At 35.9% G+C, this 12,636-nt stretch overlaps 1 protein-coding gene across 6 annotated transcripts in view; it reads left to right on the top strand.

Annotated features, from left to right (window-relative positions):
- LOC145675488 (uncharacterized) overlaps nucleotides 1–12,636 on the top strand; it is a 79,158-nt gene that overhangs the window by 49,482 nt on the left and 17,040 nt on the right. The window lies entirely within an intron of this gene.

Consider the following 12,636-nt stretch of genomic DNA (forward strand, 5'->3'; position numbering starts at 1 on the left):
TTATCAAAACTGTTCAAAGTAATACGAACATGGCTTAAGAACAGAGACGGAACTGAATTACCACTCGATTGACCTTGAGGGTAAATCACCAAAGCGTAGCTTTAAACGTAAGTTCAGCATGCATTTCTCTGGAGTTGTGTTCAGTATTCCTATCTGCCAGTCATGCTTGTTCGTAGGAGTAATATGTTACAAACCTAACCTTTCGATAGAGCACAATGACAGAGAATCAAAATTAATGAATTCTTGCCCTTGTGAACTTGGGATACCACCATGTGCAATAAAACTGTCGCGTCTTCTGAAGTGATATTTTATCGAAAATAACTCGTTTTCCTTTATATATCCGAAGTTTTTGAGGGTTTCAAAATGAGGAAACGTTACTGACAAACAAGGACGCATTTAGGGGTGGGTCCAGGTGGTCCGAACTCCCCTCTGAAATCCCAACTTCTCTGTAAAATTAGCGTAAATTTAAGGATTATCTTTTAAATTTTATTATAATTTATCCTAATATTGAAGTCGGACTTCTCCCGAAATAAATTACTGCATACGTGCCTGCTGACAATTTTCAATATATTCCTTAAATAAGTAAAATAACTAAATTAGGAGCAAAAAGCTTCAGCACGGGTTAACTTTTGTCCACTGCCAATATTGTTAGAAGGGATATTAATAGCAAAAACTGCTAGGCAATGCTGAACCTTGGAACTTCACTCCGAACAGCAAGCTTATTATTGAGAACTACATCTGAAACATTTTATCAAAACTTATCTAGCTTTTACCTGGCATCCAAAATTCACTCTCCTAAAATGAGTATCTAAACATTGCTCTACGTATCGACGAAGCAATGAAAATTATTTATCGAAATATGTGAGCAGGGAATTCTAACAGCCAGCCATTTTATTTAAATCGTAGTAAACCCTGTAACCGGGCGTTAACGTGAAGACAAAGCTTGGTCCATTGGTAAAGTGCTGGAAGAATATAAACTCAATGTTCGTAGGTTCGAATCTATCCACTCACCATAACATTTTGTTCTTATGTGTAACGATGAAATAAGAAAGAAAAAATGTATAACCGTTAAGACAAAACTTCAACCAAGTCTGAAGAGAACAATACTAAAATAGTAATACAATGACGTCAACCAAAAATTATTTCATGTAGCATTTGGACGAAATTACAGCTGTTAACAATTGCAGAAATAAAAACAGGCTGTAATGCAGCCTAGACTTCTGAATGCATTTACTTCCTGAAAACTTCCGTCTCGTCATTGGTATGCCGTTAATCATTGTAAAACCTTTCAATTGGAAGTGAAATGACACAAACTAAAACAGTTTTAAATCAATAAATGTCTATGTGTAAAAGTAGGTGTCTTTTATCTGTAGTTCTGAGTTCCTTTTACTTTGAAGTGACAAATGAGAGAAGAAAGTATGTTGTTCGAAAAAAAAATCAAATTTGAGATTTCAACGAATTTACACGTATTATAGCCCCTAACACCGAAAAAGTTATTTTTCGATACATGTCCATCAGTTCGTCCGTCCGTTCGCTACACTTTTCTGTGCACTCGCCTAGAAGCCATACCTGAAGCCATACCTCGCCTAGAAGCCATACTTGAACATACCGTAAATTAGTTGAAAAATTTACGGTATGTTCAACTTATCTGCACCAAATTTTAGTTTAAGATTTTCATAGTATTTCCTATAGTTTTTTTTATTTCCCTCCTACTCCCAAAAGAAGGGTAGTTTCCTGTACGATGAAAATAAAAAAAGATATTTTCTCATAACTGGCTATAACGATCTTGTTTTCTTTCTTTTTTTATAAATCAATATTTAATTAGCAACCCTATTTTGTGGTATAAGGCATTTATCTGAGAAAAATCTACAAGGGGTAGTTTATACTAAGGGGGTGAGTTTTTTCTCAGTGATTTTCTCAAAATGGACTCAAATGTTTTCGTTCATATTTCATAAATAAAGATTTCATTAATAACTTATCAATATGGCATAACTCGTTTGTCCTTAAAAAATGCGAGGGGTAGTTTATTCTTGGTGGAGTGTTGTCTGGGCGATTTTCTCAAAAACGACTCAAAAGAGTTTATTCATATTTCAAAAATAAATATTTCGTTAATAACCGAACAATATGGCAAAACTCGTTTGTCCTGAAAAAATATGCGAGGGGTAGTTTACTCTTGGGGGTGTTTTTCCTCCACGGTTTTCTCAAAAATGAGTCAAGCAATTTTGTTCGTACTCAGAAATAAATATTTAATTAAAAACCTAGTAATATGGAATAACTCGCTTACCCTGAAAGAATCCTCAAGAGAGAGTTTATTCGGGGAGTTATTTTTTCCCTCACGATTTTCTCAAAAATTACTCGGACAATTTTATTGATAATACATAAATAAGTATTTCATTAATAACCCTATATTTTAGTATAAGTCATTTCTATGAAAAACAATTACAACGGATAGTTTATTTTTGGGGTCAAGGTTTTTTCCCCGACAATTTTCTCGAACGACAGGCGATTTTGTTCAAATTTCGCAAATAAATATTTCATTAATAACCAAAAGTATATCTTAACTCATTGTTCGAAACAATTCACAAGAGGTAGGTTACTCCTGACGTGTTCTTTTTGAACGACTTTCCCAAAGTGACTCATTTGATTTTTTTCATATTTCATAAACAATGATTGCATTAATTGGTCTATTATATGTCTAATGAAAATGTGCTCAAAGTGTGAGTTAGTTTTGTAGTATGGATTTTCTTCAATCGAAATTTTTTATTCGATAATCTGACATTCGATGTATTTGAATAATACGATAATTTTATTCGTATTATCCAAATACACACTTCAGTAACAACTGCGGCCTAACACAGTTAAGAAATTGAATTGAAAAAGTTTAGTGCGGTGGCCCTGTAATTGAATATTTTTTGAGAAACTCCCTAGCTTTTTGTGGTAAACTCAGGCTTTTCTTTTTCGAGCGACAAAAGAGAGAAGAAAATATAGTGATTGTGAAAATAATATCAAATTCAGATTTCAACGGATTTACATGTTTCATGGCGTCTACATACCGAAAATGTGACTTTTCGACACCCGTCCTTCCGGTCCGTCCGTTCGACACACTTTTATATGCACTCGCCTAGAGGCCATACCGTTCAACTTATCTACACCAAATTTTAAACTTAGGGTTTACTTAGTATTCTTACATGAGCTTTTCCATTTTTTCCTACCACCTAAAATAAGTGTGGTTTACAAACAGCCGAAAATCGAAAAACGCTATTTTCTCAAAAATGGTTTTAACAATTTTGTTTATTTTTCATTAATCAATATTTAATTAACAACCCTATATTGCAGTATCAGATATTTCTCTTAGAAAAAATTTACGAGGGGTAGTTTATTCTTTGAGGTGACTTTTTCTCGACGATTTCCTCAGAAAAGACCCTGGCGAATTTTGTACACACTTCATAAATAAATATTTGACCTTACAACATGGTATAAGTCAATTGACCTGAAAAATATATGAGTAGTAGTTTATTCTTGGACTTGAATTTATTCCCAGTGAGTTTCTCAAACACGACCAGTTGGCAACCCTGTATCTCGACAACGAAGCTGAATTCGAAAACTGCAAGAGGACCATTTGTCTCCTTTTGATGTCACGAATCACCTCCCGAAGTTTGTGGACATCTTTCAGCTTCACCCTTAATGAAGCTTCTTTTCGAAAAGTTAACTATTAACTTTAGGCATTGTTTATCTTTTTTTAAATCACAAATGTCGTTATTAATTTTAAGGCAGAGAACTACTTCTGAGAGAATAGATCTTGAAAAATAATTTTAAAACAGACTTTTGTTTTCGAGACATTCCAGACAAGACGAGACATTTTACAAGCTATCTCGTGTCCCAAACATTTGCCTCGTATTATCTTGGATGTCACAAAGCACGTCTTGTCTCTTTCTCGAGACATGTCTTATCTCGTGCGCATGCGTTAACACTTGGGAAGGATTATCTTTCTACTCAAAGCATTGTTTTTATAATGGTTGCATATTTATGATAATTGCTGTCCACATACATTACAGTCCTTTCAGTTGAATTAATTTTTATTATTATTATTATTGAAATTGCAATATCTAGTTTAACGTTGGACGATTATGCACCTACGCTAAGGGAGAATGATGATGAATGAAATGGTGAAATGAAGAAAGTGGGAGGAAAATGGAAAATCTCAAGAAAACACATACCCATGCACACGGTATTTGTCCACCTCAAATTTCACTTGGCACGAAGTGGAATTGAGCCACGGAACCCCTGCACCAAAGGTCCCTGCAATGCTTTATTAATAATAATAATAATAATAATAATAATAATAATAATAATAATAATAATAATAATAATAATAATAATAATAATAATAATAATAGAAGCGAGCTTAACGAGTTTCAACCGTACGACTCAACCAACGTTTGGGTGCCTGTTCGTTCGTCCGCACCTCTCATAAAAGACATTTCATTTTAATGAAACTAGTAAGTGCCTTCTTTTAGCTCTGCGAAGTAACTATTGCTTGGAATATGAATCTGCAAAACATAAGAGGTAAAATTAACCAAATGGTGCAAGTTTCCACTCATATATACAAAACAATTTTGCAATATCAACTACGTGAATCTTGTCCCATAAAGAAGCCGAAACCCCTACACCGAAGAGCCCTCCGAGATTTGATCATTGTCCACACGGACTGAAATTGTCATTTGAAGCCAAGACTTTAATATGAAGCCAATAATTTCTTTAAAATAGACGGAAGATTCGGAAGTTATAAGCATTTTCATATTTTTGCCTTTTCCCATAAGGGAGCCGTAGCCCCCTATACTGAAGAACCCCCCGGAGATTTGATCATTGTCCACTAGGACTGAGTTTGTCATTTGGAACCAATACTTTAATACGAAGCAAAATATTTCTTTAAAATAGACGAAAAATTCGAAAGTTATAAACATGTTAATAATTTTGCCTTTTGTCATAAGGGGGCCGTATTAGCCCACACTGAAGAGCCCCACGAGATTTGATCATTGACCACTTGGACTGAAATTCTCATTTGAAACCAAAACTTTAATATGAATCCAAAAATTAAACTTTTACATCAATTTAAACTGACTGGGTTCCGGTTCCGTCCACTATTGTTTAGTTAAGTGGTAATTTGTGACAGCTTCACATCATCAAAAGAATGTTTCACTTCCCCTCCCCTCCCCCAGGAGTTCGTGCTGGATCCACCACTGGAATCAATAGACACTCTTCCTATTCTTTTTGTCACCCTTGATTGTGTAGGGGCTCCCTCGTACAAATAAAGAAGCGGTAATATTACAATCAAGGGGCGCTATATATTAGGTATTTTTTTAGTTACTTACCCCTAACCGCACAGGACCATCTTTCGTAGAATAAAAAATATTACGTGATATTCCAACCATGAAAGGGGAGAGGATGCTGTAAATATATTTCTTATTCATTTTGTCTGTCCTGCTTATCAAAAATTACTTTCTGTTGGAAGGCTACTGAAATGAGAGGGACAGAATAAAAAGTCGTACCCCCTCCTCCATGGTTGTCAAATAAGTACTAAAGAAAGCATTTTAAACTAAGATATTTAAGATTTAAACTAAGAAACTAAGATATCCTTACATTATGTAAGGATGGCATATTCAGGATTATTATTATTATTATTATTATTATTATTATTATTATTATTATTATTATTATTATTATTATTATTATTATTATTATTATTATTATTTGAATGTTTTTGGAGCACCGAAATTTTGTGAGACGAACAATGATATGTAGAGGTTTAAGATGGGTGGTCATAGAGGAGGAAAAACCAGGATTTTTCTCTGTCTGACTCTCTAACGTAAAGATTATGTGCTGAAGGTAACAAGCATCATCATTCTACAATAGGTTGCTTTTACGTAGAATATCAATTACTTGAGTTCTCCTCCTTCGGTCTACTTACCTTGTGTAGTAAATTCAAAACAATTTCAATTCAATACAAATACATTGTAAAACTTTTCCGTAATTAAACATCTAGGGAAAATTAAACATTTAATAGGGAAATCTGTTATCAAAATATCCAAACACGTAGATAGAAGACTATCTAGTGAGAAATATTGTGAAACTTTATAAAATTCTCCAAATTAGAATTAACATTTACTGGGAAACATTCGTTATGCGCCAGCGAGCATATGGTGAGCAGTGAGCACAGGGGAAATAATTACGAAACTGTTTGCAAACAAAATTAGGGACGCTAATGCAAGTGCGACAACAGCATTTTTTCTTTTTTTGGTATCGTCATGAATTTTACACATACGTTACAATTTGATTCTTTCCCAAATAAAAAAAATAAAAAAATAACCGTAGTGTAGTGATAAAAATGATAACGGCACTTCCACGGGATCGAACCCGCTACCTTCAGCATACAGACTCGTTGCTTTAACTAACTGAGCTATTTGTTTTTTTACGTGAACGGAGCCTGTTCCGGTAAAGACGATATTTCATTACGATCGTCCTACCAATTCGTCCTTTTCCATAGATAATTTCCACTATTTGCTCTATCTTTATGTTAATACTTAGCATATATTCATATATTTGGAGTTTGCAGATAATGCATATAATAAGACATACTAGAAATATTTCGTTAAAAGTTTAGTTTGTAGATTTAATCCACATTTCTCTCAATGACATAGATGTCGCTGCTTCGTGTTGAAATGCAGAATTCCCTCGTGTTCTTGAAAATTTCCCACTTTAGCAGAGTTGGTAATTCTCGAGATTTCTGTCGATTTAATGTTTTTTGCTTCTAATTTCTTTATTTTAAGCTAATATCTAACACAAATATTAAAAACGGGTTTGTTATTAACCTGTCCTGCTGGGGAAACCTTCCGAAATTTCGAACATATAAAGAAAACGGAGATATTTTCAAAAAACTTCAAAATAAAGAGACGCGTCATTTATTTTGCTCATGGTAGTACATCCACCGTTGTTTTGGCAGACGCCGTTCGTACAGCTTCCGGGCGTTACACTTTCGTTCCTTTTGGTTGGCATTCGTGAAAAGATGGCCGCGAGCTTTCATGACATTCTCCAGCTTAAGTCGATTGTGTAACGTCCGGCTCACAGTCCCCAAAGACACGCCAAGACGATTAGCCATACATCTTTCTGTTGGCGGATTTTCTTGCATTGCCATTTTGCGAAGTTTCCTCTGTATGGTGGAGGTGTCCTTGGTGTATTCCCGCTTCCTAGGCAACTTCGTTGGTGATCCAAATGGTGGAGCTTCGTTGCCCTTGTACTTTTTAATAACATTTTTTATTCCACTTAAACTGATGTTGCAACCATTCTTCTTGCACTGTTTTCTAATGACAGAAACACTAAAGTGGGTGTCATAAAGAGCCGCAACATAGACTTCCCAAAACCGGCTTAGTTTAGGGGGCATTTTGATCACAGAGCGGAAACCCACACACTTGGAAACAAATTTAACACAACACTTACAACAATGGTCCTGTTTTGTGCGTTATTGTCGTCCGCGTGGAAAAACTCCGTTCCCAGGAAGCCACTGCACAACACTGCAGGACGCCACGAGCCAGGTCGGGTGAGTCCATTCTGCTCGGGAGGGGGAAGGAACGAAATCGGCCAAACGTAGGCTGAACAACCTCTGTATTCCTAATTCTAATCGAGCGGAATGAAACGATACGCTTGAGAGCAAATTGTGATGCGTAGTTTTTGAGATAAAAGGAATGTTGTATTGATGTTAAAAGTGTGTTACGTATTGCCAGTCACATGTAATTGATTTTTATTCTAGTTATTTATTTAGTGCTCTCGAGATCATGCCTTTCATTTATCTACCATATGGGAAATAACAGATTGTATCTATTTTTGTTTGATTTCTCGTGACTTTGATACACACAGTTTTAACAGTGACGCACATATACTTGTAATAATAACACAGATAATCATATCAGTAACGCACATACACTGACTGAGCAAAACTCATTTGATAGCAGGTCACTGATTCGCGGATGGACACCACGTGTGCTCAACGCCACCTGCAGAGCTCCGCGAGGGCTTCAGTTGTGTGTAAGACGTTGTGAGAACTGGCTGTGTGAGTAATCCAGTAAAATGCAACGTCGTCATGAGGTGACGGCATTTGAACGTGGCATGGTGGTGGGTGCCCGACACCTGGGACATTCGATTTCGGAGGTGGTGCAGGAATTCGGCTTCCCATGTTCAACGTTCGGCTTCCCACGTCGAGGGTGTACCGAGAATGGGTGAATGAAGGTGTCACAGTCCACAACAGACACTATACCGGGCGTCCAAAGGCTCTCAATGACCGAGACCGACGACACCGTGGACGAGTGGTCAACAGAAACAGAACAACTGTGCAACAAATCACGGCCCAATTCAACAATGGCCGTGCTAGAAACGTCTCCTAGTGGACAATCCGTCGGAACATGCGTGTCCTCGGGTATGAGAGCCGTCGCCCTACAGTGTGCCACTGCTAACCTAGCGTCATTGGACACTCCGGCGTGCATTTGCCACCAATCACCACGGATGGACAGTGCAACAGTGACGTAACGTCATATGGTCCGAGTTACGTTATCAACTGTACCATGCCGATGGGAGGCACCGTGTGTGGCGCAGACCTCATGAAGCGATGGATCCCCCATGCCAAGAGGGCGTGGTCCAGGCCGGTGGGTGCATTTTCTTGGCATGGAATGGGCCCTCTGGTTGTTCTGGAAGACACATTAAGTGGTCCGCGGTATCGTAAACTGCTCGGAGACCATCTCCACCCGTTTGTGATGTTTCAACACCCTGATCACATTACGGTCTTTCAACAGGACAATGCGGGGTTACATTGCACCAATATCATCTGTGACTGGTTCGATGAGCATGCAGGTGAGACCCAACGACTGAACTGGCCACGCAGAAGCTCTGATATGAACCTCATTGAGCATATCTGGGGATGCCTTTTAACTCAGGCTTCGGGCATTGGATCCTCAACCCACGAACAGCGGTACAATTAGCTGCCGCTCTGCAGACTGTGTGGTGTCAACTGCCTCCGGACGTATACCAGAGACTTGCAGACTTCGTTTTACGCCGTATCGCTGTGCTCTGCAGGGCCAGAGGGGGCCCGATTAGATCCCCCATCTCATGAGTTTTGCTCAGTCAGTGTACATCATTGGTGCGTTTTCCGGTATGTGAAAAATTATTTCAACATAAAAAAAAAGAAGTTAACCGAATTCATAAAGTGATAAAATGGACAACAGCAGAACAGGAAGGGGCAAACGTAAGGCTAGCGGCAGAGGAAATCGAAGACGTTAGGACGTTCCCCTATTTAGGAAGTCAAATATCCTCGAACGAAAGAAGTGAAAAAGACGTAAGTTCAAGAATAGTGCAACCTAAACAAACATTCAATAGGAAAAGAAGACTGCTAACATCAAGGAATGTATCGTTGGACGTTCGTAAACGATTTATTAAGACCCTGGTATGGAGCGTGGCGCTTTACGGGTCAGAGACGTGGACATTGAGAAAAGCTGAAATATCCAAGCTAGAAGCATTTGAGATGCTGCGCATATGATGGACCGAGAGAAAAAGGAATGAAGACGTACTAAAGGAAGCTAATGAAGGGTGACAAATCATGAAGATAATAGAAAAAAGAAGAAACAGCATGCTTGACTATCTTATTCGGCACTTCGATAGGATCATCATGTCGATACAGGGAGAGGAAAACCAAGGATAGAATATCTAGATGCAGTTACGAAGAAGAGACTTTATCAAAGTATGAAACAACTCTCTCAAGAGAGAGAAAACTTTAAAAATTTCCATCTTGCCCACCAACCTATGGTTGAAGTGAGAAAGAAGGAGAACCGAATTCCTATTTTTCTACAGTGTTAACTGGTCAGTTATTTATTTTTGTAGATCTTGTTCTTTTCATGATTAACGAATGACAAACTGGCTGTCACGATAGGGAGATATTTTAAAAGCCTTCAGAAGCGTATACAATTGAGCATTATATCCTTCCATAATCTACTATCTCATTAAAAAGTTAAATTTTAAAAGACATACATGATACTTTGGTATCCACAGAAATTGTGCCTAATAATAGCGGAAGAAGAAAACTGATTATACGTAAGCTGTGCTGTTAAAATACTTGTTAGGTATATGTTTACAAGCAAACAATATCTATTCATTTAATGATCTTAAGTTATTACTGCATGTTAATATCTCTTATAAATCGACATACCTAAAGATTGTGACCTTTTTGCTTTAAAACTACACAAGTACTGATCTTTCCTAATAACTTTCGCTATGCAGATTGCAATTTAGTTTTTTAGGTATGTAGATTTGTTTCCTACACATGTCGCACATGCTGGTAAACGAATATCAAAATATTTTTCAGTACAAATACACTTTAGTCGTTCTTCACTTGATTTTTCGTTCTTCCTTTTTCCTTCTGTTTGAAAGTATCATCCTTTAAGTACATTGCTCTCCTCACGTTTTCACCTAAAATTTCACTTCAGTTCCATATCGTAGCTATTTTTTTTTTAAAATAAATATTCATAGTTCTTGATTGGAATATAAGAAACGTAAGCTACTGTTTTTCTCTATAGAAGGAAGAATTTGAAATAATACAAGCATATCTTCTGTATGTGGTCTTAAATATGTAAGTGATTTTTTATTATTATTATTGCAAAACTTATGAGAAGTATGATTATCAAAACACTTCCAGAAATCAGAAATTTGTGCTACTCCAATTATCCGAACTCTAGCCGTGCGGATCGCTAAATGTCCAGATCGATATCAGGAAATAAAATATATTGAAATACGAACTGTATGTATTCGTTCATAAAAATATAATTTTCGAGAGTTCTTATTAAAATCAACGTTAAAATCTATATTTTATTGTGGTTTTCTGTTGTTTTTTAAATTGTTTATAGTAAAAGTGATCTTATTTTCAATGTATGTTAGATCTATCTTTTTATTAAACAACAGTTATTTTTTTTTTTTTTTTTTTACCATTGTGGAATAAGTGTATTCCTTACTTATAGTTGGCCCGTGGTTGCAAGGACTTGGCAGTAGTTGCTCCTCCGTTGTAACTGCCATGCAATACTCAAACCCTTCAAAGAAGGTTGTAGTGCTCAATTTATATCGCGGCTGGGGTTAACCGTTTTGCCGTAAATGAAAAATAAATTGCAAATCGAAAATGCTAGTATATTGTCGTAGCAGGTTTGTTGTGCGTCGACGCATAAAGATGTTATCAGGTACCCATCAATCCTCTGCAATACAACAACAAATAACAGTTACTAATAATTATAACTACGTAAAATTTTGTCATAGGCTCAGCTATACCATGAAAACGCACTTACCACGTATTTCCAGGAACTAAGCCAAGACTTTGGCCCGGCACATCGGAATCGCCACCCAAACATGTAATGGTTCGGGAAAATCAACCAGAATGAAAACCAAGGTTCAAGAGGTAATGTGAGGGGCAACATCAGAACAAGTTTTATGCGATCAGAATTTCTACGTAACCAAATAGAACATTGACATAACATTATACCGTATATCTGGACATTAGTTTGTAAGAATTATCTTAATAACCTCAAAATTTAAATAATTTCATTTAGAGACTTTATTTCGTTATAATTATATGTATAAATTATGTACTGAAGGTTTTAAGTTTTAACCATAATAATATATCGTATTACAAATTCACATCTAGCGTTGTATTTCGTTTTGACTGTAAGTACATTTACAGCGCGTCCTGCCGAAGTAAATATCATATGCAGCTAAGTGGCAAATACCATTATTAATACATATACTTCACATATTTTCCATTATTTTAGAATAATTCTTTATAATTAACTTTCTTTTTAAACATATATATATTATTGCATTACCTTTAAATACTTATTCTTCTCATTTCTTTATATGTTACTAATCCTTTCTTCCTTAGTTTAAATAAACTTCTGCCACATTGCTTTATATTCCTGACAAGGACGGCGTATGTACTATAATGTATTTGTGGATTATTCTCAATAAAATTTTAATACATTCTAAGCACCATAAATAAAACAGCATCATTAAAATCCAAATTGAAGTTTATAAATTTAGGTCATTTAGCAGTACGGTATTATATGTCTGAATTTTGTTGAGGTTGTTTAGAATACCAAAATATAACATGTTGACTAAATTTGATTAAAACGTAAGATTTTGAAAGCTGTATGTTACATTTTATTATTCCATGATTTTGAATTTGGCAGACAGATGTGGGAAGAGAAAAGTCTCCCCCAAACAAATTCCTTTTTAGCACTTCATGTTTGTTTTATTTCCTTTACTTAACAAAATTCACTTCTAAATATATATTTATTACCTGATATCGCTTTTAATGGTTCAGAATCACATTTAACGATGAGGGATTTCCTTTATTTTATATATTCACTTTAATAATCTTCAAACTTTAAGTCTCTACTTTCACACTTTCTTTATATTTTTTTTTTTCGATTCGAAAATAATATTCTTTTTTATATGTATATTTAAGGTGCAGAACAGAATACATGTCCCTACTTTTTCTCAAAATGTAATGCGCTAGGTACAGATCAATAAAAGCGGCGCATTACAAGGTAATGGATT

This window comes from Thermobia domestica, chromosome 18 (genome assembly GCF_964235325.1).
Source record: "Thermobia domestica chromosome 18, izTheDome1.hap1.1, whole genome shotgun sequence".
Lineage (NCBI taxonomy): Eukaryota > Metazoa > Arthropoda > Insecta > Zygentoma > Lepismatidae > Thermobia > Thermobia domestica.